Genomic DNA, 20496 nt, shown 5'->3' on the forward strand with positions numbered 1-20496 from the left:
CCAGATCTTGCCATGGAAATGTCACCCACTTTTACCTTCTGGCACTGTCACTTTCCTTTAGCTGAGAAGTAACCTAAAGATTCAGAAATCTCATTGCGGAAATAGAAGCTTGTTAAGGCACTACACTGGTGCTCAAAGTATCGTCATTAATTTACACCCCAGGGAGTGCAGCAGGGGGGATGGTGTGAGGGTGGGCTGTAGGTGGTGCAGACTGGAGGAATGACAGCACCCTCTGCCCACTCACAAGCAAATTCAGGCTGCCCTTCCTCCTACTTTGTCTACCCACTCTGGGACAAGGCCAAGTTCAAAACCCGAGAAGCTTGGGTGCCAGTCCAGTCTCCCAGGAAGCTGAACGTCGTTCCAGTTATAGTAGAATGCCTAGAACATCTTATGTGCTGGCAGCACCCACCGCCTGCCCTGGCCCGTGGGTTTTGGGCAGAGGCTGCTCCCCCTGGCTGACCCTCTGTGCCTGCAGGTGCCCTCAGAGGTGGCCTGAGGTGGAACCTGACCAGGATACACTGCAGCAAAGCCCTGCAGAGGCCAACAGGAGGAACCTGACCTCACCACTCCATGTAACCATTCTGGAGCAGCTGGGTTTGCCACTCCATGGGTGACGTCAGGTGGTAGGACTTAGGAGTTGGGCTCTGAGCATGACCAGGCCCAGGTGTCCAGGTCAAATCCTCTCTCCCCCTACTTCTCCCTCTCACGTTCACTCCAAGTTGACACTTGTCCCCCTCCGCTGAAGTGGGTTGCACATGACACGGAAAAGTATCCAGGTCCCCCAGCATGGGTTTCTCACATTCTTAGGGTACTAATCCTCAAACAACACAGAAGAGATTGAGTTTCACAACTCCAGGAGGACTCTGTTTCCTTGGGGTCACCTGGGGACTGCAGTTGATACCTCCTGGGGCCCGGGGCTGCAGGCTCGTGGAAGGGTAAGGCTGAGGGGGAAGGTGATTTTCCACTGCCATGCACATGCCAGTCCCACCAGCCTTGGACGCCTCCACCCAGGACTGACTGCAGGCAGAACCCAGCACAAGCTGGAAGTACCTGCTTGCCCCTCACTCCTGGCGGGCAAGGACACCAGTGCAGTGGAGGGATAGAAACATCCTCTATAAGCTGAGGCCACATCAGTCAGGGAACTCAGTATCCCAGAGGGCTTTTCACCCACTCCCTCCCTCCCCTCCCTCCCTTGATTCCAGTGCTGATAAGATGGGCACCACTGTCACATCTTTATGGTAATAGTTGCAAATGAATACATTTAAAGACTGGGGGTGGAGGGAGGCGGCTCCAGCTTTGAGTGTCCAGTAGCTTCCAGGGCAACTTCTGCCTAGGACCCTCCCTCTGCCCCTCTTAATGGTGGGACTTCTCATAATGTGCACAATACTATTAAAATTTCATATTAGCAGTGTGTATGGTGAACTTTGTAATGGGAAATTCAATAGCTGCTGTAAATATTAATGGAATATGAAATGAAGCCACAGCCTCCGCCAGCCCTGACAGTAAAACGGAGTGAGCATGTGGCGGCCCCGGGCGAGAGAGGCCTTTCCTCTTGTCGCTCTCGCTTTATTACATTAGCGCGGGCCTCCTCGCGCCGGCGTGGGCTCAGAAGCCGAGGCGCCGGGTCACCCATGACAAATGTCCCCGTGTCTCGCCAACAGGCCTTGCCTGGCCCTGCCACTCCATCTGCCCAACAGGCCCCCGGAGAGGGCTTGCCGGTGTCAGTTTCAGATAAAGAGCTCTTCAAAGCGCAGTCTCCGAAAAGGTGACCCGGGTTCCAGCGCCTCCCCAAGTCACCACAGCAGCGGGAGGCGCTGGTACCCGGGCGGGGGTGGAAGGAGGCGAGGACCCCAAGCGCGCAGGGTGACGAACCGCGAGCGAATTCCTGCGGCGGGAATCTCAGGCACGGCTGCAAGATTCCTCTACTTCCGACCCTCACCAGGAGCGCTCCCTGCCCCCGGCTCCCTGCCCACGGCTCCTAGCTGGGCGTGGGGCTGGGCTGGGCGCCTGGGCGGGGACAGGGAGGCGGTTCGGGCTGGGGACCCGCCGCCAGCCGCCACCGCCCGTCTCGCCCTGGGGTTCTCCAACTGTCCCGTCTTGCGCGCAGGCGGCACCGACGCCGAGGCAGCCTGGTGGTCGCAATCTGCGGACTCCAGGATCGTAGGCCCCGTGCCGCAGCCCAGCCTCTGTCCTGGAGGGGATCTTAGGAAAACTCGCGGGGAGGCCGTGGGAGAACGGCGGACGCCCAGCCGGGACCCGTGCCGAGCTGCCGTCGGTGCCCGGGAAGGTCGGGGCAGGAGAGACGCGCTGGCAAACGGGGCCGTCAGCACCCAGAGCTGCCCGGCGAGTTATTTCGATAGCGGCTAGGGGAGCCTCTAGTCACCGCCAGCGTCCTCCGAGCAGTTGCGCGGCGCTGAGAGCGTAGTTTCGGATGGGACTGGACGTTCACCTGTTGGGAGCGAGGCCGCCACCTGCCCCAGGGGCTTTCCGGCTCTCGGCGCATCCCGGGCTCCGCCGCAGCACCTGCGCAGCACAGAGGCGCGCGGGGAACCCAGGGTGAAATTAGGGCAAGGTGAGCGAGTCGGAGACGCCAGGAGCTTGGGGAAGGTGAAGGTCAAAAGCTACTCCAACCAGGGCGCAGCCCAGGCCGGCGCTCCTGACAGCCGTGGCGCACGGGTGTTCTGTTTCGGAAGAGCACTGCCTCGCAGAAGGGCGCTTCTCTGAGCCACGGCGCGCACAGGCGCTGACCCCCTGGCTTCTGACTCCGCGCCGCCGTCTTCCTCCTTCCCCGGGTCTGACCCCGACGGGCCACCGATGTTAAGCCACCGGTGACCTCTCTTTTGCCACCAGCTCTGCAGGCGGTCATTTTGCTGTGCAGTTCACCGAGAGCTCCCCTTCACCACTTTTACTTATTTCCTGCGCAGTTGTTCCGTCCCCTCCCCCAAGGATGCCAAAACACAGTAGTTCCCTCACCCGCTCTAGACACCCGCAGGCGGAGATGGACGCTGGGTTGGGAGCCGAACCCGCAGGCACCCGGGGTGTTCCCGCAGGAGTTGTCTCAACACGGTCTCCCAGATACGCCGAAACGTTTCGCAGACGCGTTGCGTGGACACGGGCCGGCCCTCTGGCCAGTTCCCTCGCACACCCCCTAGTTGTGCCTCGGTGTTTCTTTGGTGCCATTAAATCCGCCCCCCTCCTCACCCCAGGCTCTCGCAACTTCTTCCCTTTGCCCTTTAAAAGAGTTACACTTTCGAAAAAGACTGGGGAAAAAAAAAAAGACAAGAAGTGGATATAGGTTTTGTAAGTGTTAAATAACTTTCTCAGCGTGTATTAAAGGAAGATTGTATTTTATCCACAGCTGACGGAGGCAGCTGTGTGATCCTGTCGGTTTGTCTATAGTATCATATTTATTTAACCTGCTGGGGGCCTGTGTTCGGGGGCAGCCTATTCCCGCTGACAAGAGCATGCACATTGCACACTACCCCAGGTATTTTGATTGATTGTTCCCACCCCAAAGCCTTTGGTTCATAATTTAGCACAGCAGGTTCTGCATCACAGACTAGGTTAAAAAAAATACTGCGACAGATTTCAATGAACCTCTACCGCCAAGAAACCTCTCTCCACCTGCAGCCCCCAAATATTTTAAATGCCTGTTTCGGGTGGTGGGGTCTGGGTGATTAATAATTACAGGGCACACAACCTTCATTGACCCTGGTTTCCTGAAGTGTGATCAGATTATTCAGTTTAAATCCGTGGCTTTCTCAGCATTTCCTGAACTGGGGGTGTTAGTGGATACAATGCCCAAGAGTCAGGACTTCTCTCTCTTTCACCCTCCCTCTGTCAATGGCAAGTTTGGGGGTGTGGAAGCAGCTAAAAGCAGGTTATCTTCCACAGACACTTTGCTGAGGTTGCTTTGGATTTAGTTCACAAACTGCCAGCAAACTGGATTTTTACTATCACTACTTATCCTTATGGGGGAGGAAAGTTGTGTGTGTTTTCCATAAGTGACAGACTGTTGAGTGTGCAGAATGAACTTTCATAATATTTGTGTTTCCAAGTAAATAATCTCACTGACCCAGGGACTTCCAGGGGCTCTGAAAGCTGTGACATAAAGTTAGCATTACCTAATGCAAGACCAATACAAAATTATTTCCAATAAGATTTCTGAAAAGAGCCTTCTCCTTGACATTTTCTCCCTCTAACACCAACAGAGCAAAAACATGTATATGTAGTAACTAATGTATGTTGATTAAATAAATTATTCACCATGATAAAGATGAGACATGTTTTTCTGAACATCTTTTTGGAATGTTATCGTTCTGGCTGATAATGCCTTTTCGTGTGTGTGCAAAAGTGGGGCTGTATACCTGTGCTGATTTCCAGTGGCAGAGATCTGTTTATTGTGCTTGGTGTTTTTCCATTTGTCTTCTGGAGACTCCTGAAGGCCAAAAAGGCTATCTCAACATTGCTGTGTATTTCTTTGTGCCTCAGAGTTTTATTTGATACTTCTTGGTCGGATGAGAACATTATCATCAAGGTGGCTGATTGCATGAGTAGATAATGCTACACAGGAGAGTCAGGATTCATAGCATTTAAAAAGGATGTTAGGTGTGTATAATTTTTCCCAATGCAAGTCAACACAGCTAAAGCAGATCCCCTTGTCCCCTTCAACTCTTTGGTTAATATTGGGGGAAAAAATTCTCATATATCAAGTGATAGCAGGCAATAGTGACATTATTAAAAGTTTCTTGGGAAGTTATGGGGGGGGGGAGAAAGCCATTGTAATCCATAAGCTGTACTTTAGAAATTTATATTTACTAAATAAAAGTTTAAAAAAAGTTTCTTTCTCAATCTCAAATATTATGATTCACAAAAAGTATATTTTGTTTTGATTGTGTGCATAAAAATTATGATAGACATTAACCAAATATGACGCATACATCCCATTCCAGCTACTATTTCTCTTTACCAAGTGTTCCTGATTTGTGCTGACACTGAAGCCTTTCTCTTCCTGTCTTACATGGGGGAGATCCTGACGGCATGCCTGCTCTGCTGATAATGTCATGTTCAGCAACTCTTTTTATCCCTAGATGTTGCTATTTATCCTTGTATGATACTCAATGACAAAAACCAAAATATTTACAAAACTCTGGGAGATGCGGATTTCTGCTGAGCGAGCAGCCGTTATCAAAAGTGAGTGTAGACACAATATCCAGAGAGAAAGAGAAAGGGCAGGCTGGCGCAGAGAATGTTTACCCATCCCTCAGTGGCAGCCAGGGGAGTTAAGGCAGACCAAGCAAGGTGAAGGCAAGGCCAGCTTGTTTGTAGTGAATAAAATCTACACATAATCATGTGAGTACAGAAGTTTTGAGAAACAAAGTGCATTGATTTGTAGTCATTTTCCAAAATGTTTTAGAAATCTCTGGTCTGTTTGGGAAACAAAACTTTCAGAAGTCATCTACAACCAGGTTGCTTTAATGCTGTGCATTTCCTATAACAGTGAAGAAAACAACCTCATGTGTTGTCTCCTCGGAAGTCAAATAAATTCTGTGTGGTCCTATGTGTGGTCCTATGTATTTTCAAGGGATGTTGATCATATACATATAAGCTCATGCACGCCAATTAATTTCTTTGCAGTTTGGCTAGTTCTTAACTGTCCGGGTCTTGGGCAAGTTATGTAATTTCTCTGTGCCTAAGTTTCCTGCCTCAGGGTTTGCTGTGAAAATTAAGTGAGTTCATGCTGTGCCTTGCATTAAGTAAATCCCAGACATGTTCCATAGCATGTGCTAATGTCTTACTCATATTATTGTCAACAACAATATTTTGTTATGATCACCTGGAACATTATGGCCAGACTCCAAAACTTAAATTCTACATTTGAGGTGGTTTTGTTTCATAAAGATCTACAGATTGCCTCAAATTTGTACTGTGCCAAAACCAGAAGTACAAAGCTACCACCCAAAGGGGCAAAGTGACCAATGTGCTATTCCTTGTGTTCCTAAGCCCCAGAGCCACTAAATAGCCTCATTTGTAAGAAGCCAAGCTAAAAGGCAGATCCGGGGAGTGTGGAAATGCTGCAGAAATACATGTGCCCAAAATCACAAGATCACATTACAAAGAGCCCCTCAAAAGGCTAGTAACTGCGACTTACCATCCTGCCACTTTACTGGGTAAGCATACGGGTGCGCTCCTTCCCCACTTTTGCTTTGTACTAACAGGACCTCAGTCCTTCGTAGCCTGTTTTAACATCCTCTGTAAATGATATTGGCCATGTTAATGATCTCTTAACACCCTTTGTTAAAGGCATCCTTTTATGATATGCATTTTATATGTACCAGACACTATGCACTATCAGTTTCTCTAGGCTTAAATTTATTTTTAACAGAAAGGCATATGTCCTAATTCTATGTCAGACCATCGATTAAAAACTAGAATCTGGATGTGAAATTGAATGGACTGAAATAATAAAATCTCTTAGGGTTTGATTTCTCCCCCTACATGTTGACTTAAAATGGAGACAAAACCAATGGTATCAGCATTACCTGGACGATGTAGTATCTTTCCTTTGGCTTTTGAGCTTTTCAGTTGGTGGATAGTAACTTGAGACCAGAGCTGAAGTGAAACCAGAGTGTTTAAAAGGCGACTAACAGCACCCTCCCCACTCTCTGAGGTCACCCTCCGTGGGTGCACAATGCAACTTGTTTTGTGACCATTCCATCCCAGGACCTCAGTCTGAGTAGTTTCGATTTGATGTCACTCCTCCAGCTCACTCAGGCAGACTGGTCTGGACAGGAGCTGTGTTTTCTGATAAGTGCCAGTGCCAGCCTTGCCACTGTGAACCACACCCTTCTCCTGAAATCCGTGATCTACATCCTTCTCACATCTTTTCAACTTGTCCAGTGTTAGAAGACAGTCTATTTCCATTCTGCACTTAAGCCCAAAACATGAAGTTCTGAGAAGCGGAGCTTTAGATGAGGTTCAGATGCCCAAGACCATGGACTTTGCTCACCTTTTAAAATATTTCCTCCTAGGGGTAGTGTTGGGCACAGTAGTTAAGATGCCGCTTGGGACACCCACATCCCTCAATAGGGTGCTTAGGTTCACGTTCCAGATCTATTTGTTATTCCAGATCTATTTGTTATTCCAGCTTCCCGTGAATGCAGAGCCTAGCCTCAGTGGGTGTTGGCTCAGGTAGTTAGGCTCCTGCCACCCATTTCTGAGACCTAGATTGAGCTCCTGGCTCCCAGCTTTGGCTGGCACAACCCTGGCTATTGAGAACCTTTGGTGAGTGAACCAGCAGGTGGGAGCTGCTCTGCCATCTACCCGTCTTTCCCTCTCTTCCTTTCAAATAAACAATTTTAAAAATTAATAATACAATATTTCCTTCTAAATATCATGCTACTGCTTTATTTGATAAAGTGAATTGGTGACATTCAATCTCAGCTTCATTTAGATGGTGTCTTGCTTTTTACTTAATTCACTCCTCCAGAAGCGCATAGAAGTAGCCTTTGTGAAATAGACGTAGATTTCTCTTATGTCTTTTCATAATTGTTCCTTGGGCCTGGAATGAATCTTTGAATGCTTCTATTTGGGCTAACAATCATTTCAAAGTTACCTGAAAGGTAACACACGAAGACACTAGAATATCCTCCAAAGGAAATTATGCCAAAGTGTGTGTTGTTTCCTGTATGTGAATGCTGAGGTTTAAGGAAACATCGTGGTTCTCCTTTAACTCATATATAAATTCTTTTTTTCAACATTGCTTCCTTTGAGATTTAGCAAATAGTTAAACTAGTTTACACAGTTCTCCCCCCTTCCTTTTAAGTACAGCTCTTAAGTAAGCAGACACTTTAACTTGCTTTCCTATTAGACAGCTTTTTCTTTATTGCCTTTTCATAGCACAGCTATCAAAAATGAGATAATGCCCAAAGATCTGGGACCTAATCAGCTTTCTAGCCGAGTTTAAAGAGTCCAGAGGCTGTTTCAAGGTAGCTCTGGTTGTGTGTGCGGCCCACTGCAGTGTTTGCTCTGCCGCATTTTGATGGAGAGGGTAATGTGTTTGCCAGATAAGGAGAAAGGGACCAGCCAAAAAAGCAAGGCTCTGTTTGATAAACCCTGACATATTTAGCCATTTTTCATGCACATGAAAGGAAGCTTTAAAACTCCAAGGAAAATAGAGGTGTCCATTCAAGCACACTAATGTTTATCAAGACAAAAAAGGTAAATAAAGAAAATTGGCATCTTGTAGTCTATTAAATTAATTAGCTCTGGAGCTTATCATTAAATTGAAAAGCTGGACAAAATACAAGTCTATTTCTTGTTGCTGTTATTTAATGTGAAAGGTAAGTTCTGTAAGTCAGTATTTATTGGAAAGACAGTTATTCTGTCTTGCTTGTCTTGCCCTGGTGGCAGGTCTGAGCTCCTAAATAAGGGAGGTTCATGAATTGAAGTTAATTTTTTATAAGGCTGATATACATGGACTTGTGATGAGAATGTGGTTTTAAAATTATTGTTAAATATGTGATAACATTCTTTGTAAAGTGACCTATAGCCTGAAAACAGATTGATAAAGACAAAATAAAAATATTCCACCAGGCACATACTTACAATTAGAGGTCAATATATTCTCAAAGTCCAATTAAAATAACTTAATACTTAAAGACATTTTAAAATAAAATAGCTTTACATTCTACAATGATTTATAAAATGTAGGGGTGAACTATTCATTGCTCCATAATAATTTCCATTCTGTGGAAGAAGTAAAAGGAAAAAAAAAAAAACCAGAAACTTTCACAATGATAGAGCCATCTTCCAAAATAAAAGTTTAAATAATGTAAACATAAAGATAATTTTATGCTTAACTTTCCTATTGTGATTTTATGTCAATTTAGAGGAATATATCAACTCTAAGTCAATATTCTAGTGACATTTTCTATTTTTTTCCTTAGAAACAGAGAGACTTTTCTGCTTCCCTTTTTTCAAATGTAAAGTGTCTAATAAACTGAAGAAATGGCCTTCAATGATTAGTTCATCTATAGACCATTTTAAAATATAATCACTTGAATCTCTAGAAATGTGTTTCTTCTATGGATTAATCATTTTAAACATTTTCTATGCCTTGGTGTTAATAATCCGTATGAGTGTAGATTTTTAGATGAATTTAATGTCAACTAGGGATTAATGTGCATTAATTAAATTGACTGTGTCTTCTTTAATGAGAAAAAAAGGATTTAGTTTTAATACTAATGATCTTAATAAAGCTTCTCTCTACTTATCTGTATTTTCTCAACATTAGGAATTATTTTTATTAGAATATGAATTAATTTAATATTGGCAAAGTGGAGAAACATGAAATAAATCAAGTGATTGCAAACTGCCTTTGTTTATGTTATTGAGATTGTATAATCAAACCATGTAACTTTCAATTAAAGAGGAATCAATTTGTAATAACTATGTAAAAATAAAAATATAAATTGGACTTCACATTTCATTTTCTTTTGGGTATTATGTAAAAGGCTAGCCATTCTGCAGAATTTGAAACAGTGTCTACAATGAAACCCAAGTTTAATACATTTGACTCAATTCTCTGAAATAGATACAAGTCCCGCCCTATAAATGCATTTGAAATTACATTATTGTCCCCTAAACTGCAGTATCATGAGATAAAATACAAGAAGGAATCTGTGAAGTTTCTGAAATCACCTCATTACCTATTGACAGAGACACAAAACCCAAGCACACATGAGCCCTGCAAAGATTTCCTGATTTATGAGAAGATGCAAAAGGAAGACACACACTCTGGAACACTTTGCAGTTCCCGTTATGTTTTGTTGTTGTTGTTGTTGTTGGGGAGTTTTTGCTGGAATTACAAGTGACAGTTCCTTAAAAAATGAAACCCTTATTTATTTACCATTATTTTGAATTGGAAGATGGAGAAAGCATGGAGAACAGGGACTAAAAAACAAAACCCCTAACCACACACACTGTATACATGTATATTGAAATACCACATTGTATCCTGCACAAATTGCATACATGTCTTCAAATACCACCTTGTATTCCTCACATATAGCATGCATGTATTGAAACGCCACATTGCATCCCACACACATGGTATGCAAGTGTTGAAACAACACATTGTGTCCCATACACTGCATTCATATATTGAAGCATCATGTTGTATCCCATACGCATTACATACATGTATTGAAATACTACATTGTATTCCATAAAGTTATAAAATTATGCCAGTTAAAACCCCAAAATACATATATTATATAAACCCCAAACACAAAGCAAACCAAGTGAACCCTGGCACTCTCCCTTTTTTTTTTCGCATGTCCATAGAGAGCCCACACTTCAACATTCAGAACTCACATTTAGTGTTTGTTTCCCACCGCTGTTGAGGACTTCTCAGGAGTAAATCATCAGCTGTTCTCTCACTTCTGTCAAGGCCCTTGTCTCGAGTTTAGGGGCTAGTACCTCTCCCTTCTAGGTGGATGCATGTGATGGGTCAAGTGTGCACCTTTGCCAGGCTATGGCAAGGCCAATCTTATGTTCAGTAAGATCTTGGCTGGTTCTAAAACAAATTATGCCAAGATTTGCTTGGTGATGTTTGACCTGGAAATAAAGTATTGTAAGCCTGAAGGCATTCACTTAAAAAATGCTGTCCACAGGTTCTGGTACCCAATGGTTGCAGGCCAGCATAGCTTTTATATCCACGACTTCCTCAGTCCCAGGTCTGCTTTTTCCAGTTAAAAAATAGATAATGAAATCCACTTTGCTGGCTTGTTGTGAATAAGAGAAAGGATCCAAAGTTCCTAGCTCTTCCTGCGAAAGTTCAGTCTCACTGTATCTCCTGAGGGTGGTGGCAAGATGGATCTCCATTCAGAAACTAAATCATTTTGAGAACAATTGAGAGACTGGGTGGAGGTTTGTAAAATATCCTCAAAAGTCTTTCTAGAGAAGTAGGTGGAAGAGAGATCTTGCAAGTGGTGGATTTCAGCCAAGTATAAGGAAGTACCTTCAGTCTACAAACAATAAAGAAACTTGTCATGTCACCTTCCAGGGGTGGCAGAGAGAGAACAATTGTATTACATCGGGGTGCTCAAATCTCTGTATCCCAATCCTGTTGCATAGAACAGAATCACCTGGAAAATCACTTGGAAAACTTTAAATATCCACATCACATGTACTCACAGAGTGTCTTTTTTCAGAGACACAAACATACCACTTACAAGTGTATTTTCTGGCATTTGTTAGAAATGAGATGCCTTGACTACATAATAGCAAGATGAGATCCGGTCACCGTGAGAGCAAAATTGTTTGTTTGTTTGTTTGTTTGTTTTTTTGATTGTCCCTCATGAATCTCAGTGATTCACACTTTCTTCTCCTCTCTTCTCCAAATAACATTCTGAGGTGGGTGCATGGGAATGAAAAGGAGAGACGGTGGCAAGGGAAAAAGGTGTAGAAAAATAGTACAGAAGTCTCACACACTAGCAGCATTCCGGTCCAAATTATTTTTCTTTTTAGCAAATGATATTGTTTTTTTTTTTTTTTTGACAGGCAGAGTGGACAGTGAGAGAGAGAGACAGAGAGAAAGGTCTTCCTTTGCCGCTGGTTCACCCTCCAATGGCCGCCACGGCCGGCGCGCTGTGGCAGGAGCACCGCGCCGATCCGATGGCAGGAGCCAGGAGCCAGGTGCTTCTCCTGGTCTCCCATGGGGTGCAGGGCCCAAGCACTTGGGCCATCCTCCACTGCACTCCCGGGCCACAGCAGAGGGCTGGCCTGGAAAAGGGGCAACCGGGACAGAATCCGGCGCCCCGACCGGGACTAGAACCCGGTGTGCCGGCGCTGCTAGGCGGAGGATTAGCCTAGTGAGCCGCGGCGCCGGCCTTAGCAAATGATATTGTAATGTGAGCTATCATTTATAGAATACATTATTTGATTCCTAGCTTGCTAACTGAAATTGCTTAAATTCTCTGACTTAAAGTTTTATTTCTGAATGGCATTAAGGGGTTGACTGAGATCAGGAGAGGACAAGCCAAATGCTCACAGGGACCTAACAGGGACTAGAGATGGGTAATAGAGGTAATGACAGAATTGGCACTGGAGGGGACTCTGGCAAACTGGAGAGGATGGACCTGTTCCGCTCCTTGACTTTTGTTAAATATGATTCTGTGGAAATGTAGATTTGGTTTTGCCACAGTTTTTGGTTTTGAAAGATAACCTGGAAATCTGATTTTTTAAGACTTCAGAAGGTCATTAAAAAAATCATTTCACAGTTCCCACCAGGTACACCTCGGGGCTGGATCTGATCTGTGTGGCATTGGCTTGTTCTGCCTTCGCTGGCTGAGGACGGCTGAAGGTACCTTCCAGCGTTACAATTCTCCAGCAGCGCTTCTCAAACGTTAGTGTGCTTGAGCGTCACCTGGAGAGCCTGTGAAATCACAGACTCTCAGGCTACACAATAAAAAAAATGAGATTCACACTTTTCACCAGTTCCCAGGTGATGCTGAGATTGACACTGGCCCATGAGCGTCCACGTGGGGAGCTTGCTGCTCCTGTTGGGTTGGTAAATGTTATGTACAGACTTGAGGATTAATCCAGGGGGTCTCCCTGGCTCCTCTTCCTTCTGTGTTTCTTATTTCTCTCCCTTCTTGTATCAATATGACACTCAAGGGACGGCCGCAGCTTGCGCTTTCGCAAGGGGAAATAGTGGAGTGTTGACATCGTTGGATCCAGTATTGTTGACTTGGCAGGAAATGCTCAATCCTGTTTAGAAGGCGGAATCATTCCTATATACAATTCCTGTGGCCTGTTTCACAAAGAGGTATTGTAAACGATGCATGTGTGATCCTTGGTCTCAGGCCATACCAAGATATTTCAGCTACTGTCTTCAGTGATGACAACTTTTCCTGGGGCAGATACTCACGTATTTTCATTCCTAATTCACAGATGAAGAAACAAATTCAAAGAGGTAGACTAGCATGTCCTGGCTCACACAGGTGCTGAGTGGAGAACAGAGATTCAAAGCAGGTTGCTGTGATGTCAAAGCTTACGCTCTGTGACGCGCAAATTTACATGCACACCCATTAATGATATAATTGATATAGCATGATATATAACATAAATCATACCTTATTCCATAAGATATTTTCAGTGATTGACAAAAATTCAAATTGTGTTATAAATAAAGTAAATTAGGGCAAATAAAATAAATCAAGAAGGAAAGAAAGATGAGATGCAACATGTCACTTGTAAAGGCCTATTTTCTTGCTAGAATCATGAGGTTGACTCCGAGCCTAAGGACACCGTGTGACATGGTGCCTTGGAGACGGGAGCAGAGAATAAGCAGAAGAGGATGCAGTTGTTTCATCTCCCCAGTGGGCCCTGAGCAGGTGCAGGCCCAGGAAGCCCTGATGGGTCTCAGAGTACTCAGGCATTGACCTGCATCTGAGAGCTATGGGTTTGGAAAACATGGGTGATTCTTACCAGGGCCACTCATTGCTAATGCCCCAAAGCAACCTGTCTGCTGCTGTTAAGTCTGAGGCCATGGTTCTCGTCCATTTAATCCTGCTTGTGTGCTCTCTGGCATTGCACTATAGACAGACAAGTTCTTAGTTAAAATTATGCCAAGGGTTGATGATAATATTTCAGATTAATTGCTTTAAAGCAAATGAAATATCATATCTTTCACACACTTCAGTATTTGAAATCCTTCCATGATCTTTTTTTTTTTTTTTTTTTTTTTTTTTTTTTTTTTTGGACAGGCGGAGTGGACAGTGAGAGAGAGTGACAGAGAGAAAGGTCTTCCTTTGCCGTTGGTTCACCTTCCAATGGCCACCACGGCTGGCGCGCTGTGGCCGGCGCACCGCGCTGATCCGATGGCAGGAGCCAGGTGCTTCTCCTGGTCTCCCATGGGGTGCAGGGCCCAAGCACTTGGGCCATCCTCCACTGCACTCCCTGGCCACAGCAGAGAGCTGGCCTGGAAGAGGGGCAACCGGGACAGAATCCGGCGACCCGACCGGGACTAGGACCCGGTGTGCTGGCGCTGCAAGGCGGAGGATTAGCCTAGTGAGCCGTGGCGCCGGCCCTTTCCATGATCTTCTAATTTCATTTGTTTTGAGATTCAATGCATTTGATAGGTTGAAACATAGGGAGGGCTTTAGGATAGATGATTTTAGAAGGAAAAAGAGCCATGGGCAGCAAACAAGACAAACACAAAACAAGATTTCTTGTTCAAGGGCAAGGAAGTCATCCCACATATAAAAAAACTCCAGAGGGCCCAGTACATGAGTTTGCTCATCCGAAAACAAGGGGATGGCGTTTCACTGATCTCTAAGGTCCTTTCTGGCTTGGATACTTGGAAAGGCATCAGTTGCACTGTGATTTGATGGACTCAGACATGGGCCAAGGATGAAGAGCAGGGAGTAATCCTCAGAACAGCAGAGCCAAGCATCCATCTGCAATGTGGCCAAGTAGCTTCTGAAGCCGCCGTGTAGCTTGCAAGGCGAGCTGACGCTTTTTCTCATCCCATAGCTGCACACTGTGAAGATCAGCCAACCCGCTCCGAGCAGGGAGTTCAACCCAGGCTGGGAGGCACTTCCAAGGAATTTAGATTGTCTGCCAACTGGATCACTTGAGTCATCTCTCAACATCACATTCCAATTGCAGTGCTCATGCGGTGTCATCAGGCACTAACAGGAAGGCTGGGCTGGGTTTGGCTTTGGGCTTTGTAGTTCTGCCACCTCCACATTGCAGAACTTCACCTGGGGTTTCAGAAAGCGTTTGGCACAGGCCGTCCCATCAGCACCTGTCTTTAAAATGAAGTTTCCAATTGTGACTTCCCAATCTTCGTCCTCCAATCTGAAAATGTGTCCTTTTCTATTTTTGTTTAACCTTGCTCTTTGAACAAGTGCAAATCAAATAAAACTGAGCAAGCAAAAAAGCAGATGAACCAGGAATCTTGCGAAGCTTCCTCATATGGCAGGTGCCATGGTTCATGTGGGCAAGATGGGCTTCTGGCTTCTCTGGTAGCTGAGCTGCTGGCAGCATTCGCCAGCAGAACAGGCTCTGGGATTTCCAGGATCCCTGGGTGGGTGTGTCCTTTCACACGTTTCACTCTAGGTGTGGTAGTTCCTGTTTCAGAATCTGTAATCAACTCTAGCTCCAAGCTTGTTTTAAGTAGAGAGTGATTTTAAAAACACAGAATATCAAACACAAGACACATTGAGACATGTATAACTTCCAGTTTGTTTAGTTTTGGGGCTGTGTTGGCAGGGGGTTAGCATTAGCAGTTCAGCCAACTGTACATCCTCTCCAATCCTTCCAGCTCTAGTGCCCTGACTTTCTGGAGACACCTGCTCTTCTCTACCATCACTTCCTGTGACTCCAGAGTCCTGCCTCCTCATACTTCTCTGGCCACAGCAATTGGGCCAGGGCTTGGCAAATTGTCTGAGTCAATCAAAGTTGGTATCAACTGGGATTAGTTTTGGTTTTCAGTGAAAGGGCCCCAGAATGAAAGCAACTTAAACCAGATTCATTTTATTTCTCCCTCACGGAAAAGTTCAGAGCTTGAGAATGTTCAAAATTGATATGGTAGCTCTGTCCCAGATTTAAAAAAAAAAGAAATCTACAGGGGCTTGCATTGGCACAGTGGGATAAGCCACTCCCTGTCACGATGGCATCCCACATCAGGGCACTTGTTCAAGTCCTGGCTGCTCTGCTTCCAGTCCAGCTCCCTGCTAATGCACCTAGGAAAGCAGTGGGAGATGATTCAAGTACTGGCACTGCTGCCACCATGTGAGAGAATCAGGTGGAGTTTCTGGCTCCTGGCTTAGCTCTGACAGGTCGAGTTACAAACAGTGAGAGAGACACACAGAGAGAAAGGTCTCCCATCCAATGGTTCACTCCCCAAATGACCTTTAATGGCTGGAGCTGAGCCGATTCAAAGCCAGGAGCCAGGAGCTTCTTCTGGGTCTCCCACATGGGTTCAGGGGCCCAAGCGCTTGAGCCATCTTCTACTGCTTTTGCAGACCATAGCAGAGAGCTGGATCAGAAGAGGAGCAGCTGGGACTAGAACTGGTGCCCATATAGGATGCTGGCGCTGCAGGCAGATGATTGACCTACTGTGCCACAGAGCCAGTCCATAAAATAAGTTTTAAAAATAGAAATTAGCCGGCTGACTCTACATATATGAAAAGGCAGAGGCTAGAGTAGGCAGACACTATTTTTCAGAAAAGTAGAAGTGGAAGATTCTCACTACCTGATTTCAAGGCTCACTATATAATTATAATAATTGAATAACGTTGTATGGTATACAGTCTGGCAAATAAACCTCTGGAACAAAGAGAGGTCAAGAATAGACCCACACATAAATGATCAGTTAATTTTCAAAAAGTATGCAAAACAATTCAGTGAAAAAAGGGAATTTTTCCCCATAAATTATTCTGAGGCAACAGGATATCAAAGTGAAAAATGTGGCATTCATATTATACCATACACAAGAAGTTACCCCATATGGATCACAGAACTAAAAGGAAAAAGCAAAGATTATGTTTTTCCAATTGAAAAGAGAGCACGGGGTAAGCAAAGATGTTTCAGGCACTAAAGAAGACGACAAAACTAAATATAAAGGAGATAAATTATGCTTTATTATAATTAAAACATTGAGCATGTCAAATGATATTGTTAAGAAGAATCATAAGGTCTGTTTTTCTCTTTAAAAGTGATTTATTCTATTTGTTTTTAATTATTTGAAAGGCAGAGAGAAAGAGGGAGAGACAGAGATAGACAAAGAGAGATCTTTCATCCTCTGTTTCATTTCCCCTAAATGCTTGCAAAAGCTGGGGCTGGGCTAGGCTGAAGCCAGGAGCCTGGAACTCAATGTGGATCGCCCATGTGGGCGACAGTACCCGTGAATGCTTGAGCCGTCACCTACTGGCCTCTTAGGGTCCTCATTAACAGGAAGCTGGACTTGGAAGCAGAGCCAAGGCTTGAATCCAGGCACCCCAATATGGGATACGGGCATCCCAGGCAGTGTCTTGACTACTGTGTCAAACGCCTGTCCCCTTCTCTATGTATTCTAAGAACTTTAGTGTAATTCGTACTCTTTAACGTTTAGCAAAATACAGAATTTTGAGCCTTTGAAAAAAATATAGTTTCGTTTGGTGTCTCTACCTAAACTTGCATGGTTTTCTTTTTCACTCTTCAGTATATGTATTGTTCCATGGCTTTTACCTTCAAACTCCAGATCTGTTAACTCCCATATCACTGGAATATTATTTGACTTTCTGCATGTACAAAGATTTAGAGCCAACTCATTCCATTTAAGCAATTACCTCTCTGTCTATAAAGATCTCGTCTGGGACCTCCTTAGAAATATTTCAGTGAGAGCCTCATTCTGCAGACAAAGGAAACTAAGTGAATGAAACATCTACTGGAGATTTGAGTCTTGGTGTTGAAAAATTAAGCACTGTAAATTTAACAGACACAAGCAAAGACACCCTCCTAATACTAATATGAGAACATTCCCTGAATTCCTACCTGATTGCTGCTCCAGATTCAGGCTTATTAAAAAGCATTTCCCATTCTCGGGAAATATTTCTTTGTAATATCTCAACATGGCCAATTAAACCTGGAAGGTTTATGAACAGCTTTATAATACGAGACTTGTGTGTGTGTGTGTGTGTGTGTGTGTGTGTGTATTTGGCATACCAAAGGATATGTGCTCTTTTGAATGACTTTCTTAAAATTTTACCTTTGCTGTGTTTAGAACAACATATTGTCTAAAGGGAAGGGAGTTGACAGATAGGAAAACAATAGGTGGGGGAAAAGAATGTCTTGTTTCCAATCAATTGTATCTGAATATGTATCTACTTTTCCGATAGGGATTTACTGATGCTGATATTTGTCACATTTGTGGAGTGGGTTGTGTTTTACAAATTAATAGACATGGTATGAGTAAATAATACCACCCCCCAAAATTGCAACGCTGTAGTTTATAATTATCTTCTGTGTTTAGATCACCTCCTCACATGTGAATCTTTTAAAGTATTGTGATTACTAAACATCTCCCTCCCAGTGAGTGCTGCTTCTCCTGTATCCCCTAGTTACGTTAGTGGAATTATATTTAAGCTCCTTGAAGTTCCGTGGATTCTTCTCGCATTTGACTATGACAAACCCATGATCTGAATCTGTCCAGAAGTCATTCACATTTCTCAAGGCACCCGTCACACAGTGTTCCCTCCTGGTAGTGGTCCAGGGGGAAACCTTCTTTTCTCTCCTCTGCACAGACAGGTGTGGGTACCTGTCCAATGCCTAGCAAACAGTTGGAGGAAAGGCTGACACTTTGCCTTCCCAGATGCTGGCTTTGACCAGGTGATTCTTGTACTGTGGTTGGGCCTTATTGGCCCACATCCACCCTCAAGAATGGCCGCTTTTCCCACCTGGTTCCAAATCTTGTATTCCAGCCATCACAAAGATACTTTGCATTCCTCATGTCCTTCCAACAGATTTTTTTCACTTGACATTAGCTTTCAAAAGACCCATGCATAGGTGTTCCCTTTTGGAAGTGTGAGCCCACAGCCATCAGAGCTAATTTGCTGTAGTAGTTTGCAAAAGGAATTGAGAGAATTTTTTAGTAGCAGGATCATGACATCCTTCGAAGAGAATGCACGATTTGTTGGAGGAGGAGTTCTTCAGAACTTTTATCATGATTATAATATTCCAGCTTCCATTACTGTGTTTCTCCTAGCAATCAGAGATGTACTAGGTTGACTGTAGGGAAGATATCACAGAATTCTCATTTAATATCAAATTATCAATTTTTCACACAGGCTAGATAAAATTGTGCCTAGGATTTTCCCAGTGTCAAGGGTTATAGCAAGATCTATCTATGCATTGTTTTATTTAATTCTGATAGCAACCTACTGTAGTAGGCTCTACTATTATACTCATTTTACTGATGTATAAATAAACTTAGGGAGGTGAAGTCGCACATCAGAGCTGGTAAGGGGGCAGAGCCAGCATTTAAACCAAGGCACTGAACCACAGCACCTGCTCCATACTAATATAATAATTATGCACTTCCTCATAAAACCTGTGTTCTGATTACACAGATTGTGGAAATAGATAATTTTATTCTTAGCTCCAACCACACAACTAATTAATAGATTTCATGTTTATTCTATTTATTTATAAAAATATGCTTCCTTTTTATGATTAAATGACTAAGTGGCAGAGACTACAACTTACTTAATTACATATTACTTAATTATTGATGTATTAGTTAATTACATTGAGTTAATTTAAAAAATTAAGTAATTATGCTTTATAACATGTTGCTGTTCTGATGCCAATTGTATTTCTCTGTCAATTTTGAAAATTTCATTTAAGAATTATTAAATGTATAAAAAGCTGATGTTAATACTAAAATTAATGTGTTATTAATTATATATATAGCAATATATATACACATAGTAAACACAAACAACACACGGTTCAAATATTTACTTATGGCATATGCAAAAATATTAAATATTAAAAAGATTTTGTGAGTCACTTCTGAAAGTGAGCCTCAATTTGGAGAAGGCTTGGAAATCTTTGTAATTTAATTGGAGCATTTCTTGGTCTTCCTACTTTGTTCTATTATTTTAGGTAGAAATTATTTCATGTTGAAAACCTACTGTGAAATAATGCCTTCATTACATTGTCAGCTTTCTTAGGACTGGGTCACTGTTTTACATTCTTCCCATGGAACAGCTCCTGGCACGATAAATGTTTGTTAAATTTGAATTTTGAATTTAAGTGAAATGATGCTGAAAATTTTACATTAGCTACATCCATCCATCTGCATTTATGCCAGCATTGCTATCTTGCAGGAGGGAATCATTTATAATGTGATCTCTAGGAAGATTATTTTGATGATAGCACAAATGAAACATTTCTTCTCCTTTTAGTTTTGTGTTTCAACCATGCAGGGCTCAGTCTTCAGGGTAGTATCTCTGGCTCAAGTGAAAATTATAAAATGTATTATCATTAAGGTTCTGATACCTTATGGCAAAAGAACTTAATACATTTAACTCTAGCCTTTGTTTTTGTAAGGGCAGAGAAATGGAAGCCCAGAGAGGCTGAGTGATTTACCAATCTCACACAGCCAGCTGCTGTCAGAAGTAGCCAATGAGTGTACTGTAGTGTTTCAGTATTTCTTCTGCTCTTTTATGAACCTCTTATTAAATGACTAGAAATGAATTTTCACTGCTAATGATTTTAAGAGGTTTTTATTTATTTGAAAGCTGAGTTAGAAGGAGGGAGGGAGGGAGGGAGGGAGAGAGAGAGAGAAAGAGAGATCTTCCATCTGCTGGTTCACTCAGCAAATGACTACAATGGCCAGGGCTGGGCCAGGCTAAAGCCAGGAGTCTGGAACTCCTTCTAGATCTTCCATATGGGTGCAGGGTCCCAAGCATTGGAGCCATGTTCTGCTGGTTTCCCAGG

At 43.6% G+C, this 20496-nt stretch overlaps 1 long non-coding RNA gene across 1 annotated transcript in view; it reads left to right on the forward strand.

Annotated features, from left to right (window-relative positions):
* The window catches only part of LOC138844525 (uncharacterized), an 83216-nt gene that overhangs the window by 58494 nt on the left and 4226 nt on the right, over positions 1-20496 (forward strand). The gene's annotated exons all lie outside the window — the stretch shown is intronic.

Source organism: Oryctolagus cuniculus, chromosome 12, assembly GCF_964237555.1.
Source record: "Oryctolagus cuniculus chromosome 12, mOryCun1.1, whole genome shotgun sequence".
NCBI classification, from domain to species: Eukaryota; Metazoa; Chordata; class Mammalia; order Lagomorpha; family Leporidae; genus Oryctolagus; species Oryctolagus cuniculus.